General features: G+C 38.8%; 1 pseudogene across 1 annotated transcript; it reads right to left on the bottom strand.

The window, feature by feature from the left end:
• Positions 1 to 784: 784 nt before the first annotated feature.
• On the bottom strand, positions 785 to 1,401 carry LOC308559459 (small ribosomal subunit protein eS8 pseudogene; annotated as a pseudogene). The gene has a single exon. The product of its transcript is annotated as a small ribosomal subunit protein eS8 pseudogene (transcript).
• Between the last annotated feature and the right edge of the window lie 824 nt (positions 1,402 to 2,225).

Below are 2,225 nucleotides of genomic sequence, written 5' to 3'. Positions count from 1 at the left end.
TAAGACTTCTGACTCAAAGAACTGTAAGATAATAAATTTGTGTGTTGTTTTAAGCCACTAAATTCATGGCAATTTGTTGCAGCATAGAAAACAAATACAGATGGGTTGTGGGAACCTATTGAGTAATTTGACATTTCCCCTCTAATTCTAACTTTGATCTGTAACTTTGCTTTTCTGATATCTCTGCTCTGTATGCCAGTGTACACACTGACCTGAAGCTTTGGTCTTGTCTCCAACTCTTTAAACTGAGGTCCTCATAATATGCCTGTCTTTTAGTAGCTTTTATTTCCAAACTAGACTATTTCAGTGAAAGCATTAGCCAGCCAGTGCACAATTCTAAGTGAAATAAGTCATATGCTGCGACCAATCCTGAAGGTTCTTGCTGTTCCTCTTTGTTTTCATCATCTAAGACCCATTTCAACATCAAGCATGACATGGATCTAGTGCTACTCGTCAAATCTTCCTTTAATCCTTCCCTTTCTCTCCCCCTTCCTCCTTCTTTCTTCCCTTCCTTCCTAATGATGATGCCCTTTACTCAAACATTGTAATAAGTACTACTTATAAAATATATTTTTTAAAGTAGAAGTATGACATTAAAATTATCCAAGGAGGGTGATTTTAATTTCCATTATATTTTACTTAATCATGGATAAGCATATTTACAGTGGGTAAATTTTATTTTATATAAGTCATACCTCAATGAAGCAGGTTTTTTTTTGTGTGTGTATTTTTTAATAACAATAAACACCTTTATTTCATGAGCTAAGATAGGAGAGAGGAAGATTTATTTGCATTTCTGGGCCTTGAGTTTCCTCAGATGGAGCTCCAGCTCCTTGCCCTCGGGCACATGGCCATCTGTGCAGCCTCTTGGTCTGGTCTGGAAACGATGCACACAGAAGCTTGCCTGCTGGAACTTCTCTTCGAGAAGACTCCTGATTGTGGCATTCTTTTTCCTTTCATCATATTTCTTCTAAATTTTCTTTGGTTGTTTTTGTTTACAATCTCTTCCTCCTCGGGAGTCAGCTTGGCCCTGCTTCTTGGGGCCAGGGGCAGTGCATAGTGGGACTCGTACCACTGTGGGTAGGGTGTGCTGTCAATGAGCACCCGGCAGTTCTTTAGTAGGGCATTGGTGTGGACCAGCTCGTGGCTGGATGCATTGTAGACAACGTCAATAAACTGTTTCGTGTGCGCAGCACTCCGAGCCCCAGGAGAAGCTGCCCACGTCCAGCCTCAAGGCTCGGTGCTTCTCGTTGCCTCCCCGAGCACGGCCTGTGTCGGCTCACTGGCCAGTCTCAGTGTGGGCAGCAGGCGTCCCAGCTCATACTTTCAATCCCTGTGGTAGGGCTTTCTCTTGCTCCCGGTCTTGTGGTGCTTGTGTCAATTGTCCCTAGAGACGCCCATGGCTCAGCGCTGCTGGAAGACCCGCAGCTATTGTTTTTTTAAAAAGAAAATTTTATTATAAAGCTTTTTCTCATTATTATCATTATCATCACCACTGACCTCTTTATCATTGCCACCATCAATTATGCACCAGCACACAAAGGAAAAAATCAAACAGTAAGAAAAGCAAAAAGTGAAAAAAAACCATTTACCTTCCTTATCACCAGTCACATTCCCAAGATACTAGTATATTCATCCACTTCTGCTATTTCTTAAACAATTTTTAAAATTGGAATAAATTTATATTTACAGAAAAGCTGCAAAGATAGCACAGGGTTCTTACATACCTTTCTCTGAGTTTCCCCTAATGTTAACATCTTACATAATCATGGCACATTTGTTTAAAACATTTTTTCTTTTAATTCTTCTGGTTATATCTTCCATATGTCTAAATAATATGCTTACACTTCTATTAATCAGTCATATTTAGGCAGTATTCATTGTCTGCCACTGTGAAGATAGGTATTAGATTGCATGCACTATCTCATTACCCTCCCCCTCATCTTAATGAATACTAGTTTCAGTATATTTTTAATATTTTTTTTACTTTAACACACCTAAGAAACTATATTGTTTTCAATCATTATTATACTCTTAAATTCAAGAAATTGGCATCTCCCCATTTCCCTCCATTCTACTCTTCCTGTTTCACAACTCACCATTCACAATTTAATGATTATTGAATTGATACTGTTGAGCATGTACTATGTTCCAGTATTTTTCTATGATCTATGGATATAATAATATAGGCAGGAGCAGATGAGATTCCTGCTCTCAATCAGCTT

Source organism: Miniopterus schreibersii, assembly GCF_964146895.1.
Source record: "Miniopterus schreibersii genome assembly, chromosome: 7".
NCBI lineage: Eukaryota > Metazoa > Chordata > Mammalia > Chiroptera > Miniopteridae > Miniopterus > Miniopterus schreibersii.
Note: the sequence above shows the minus strand (reverse complement) of the source record. Positions and strands in the feature narration are given on the sequence as shown.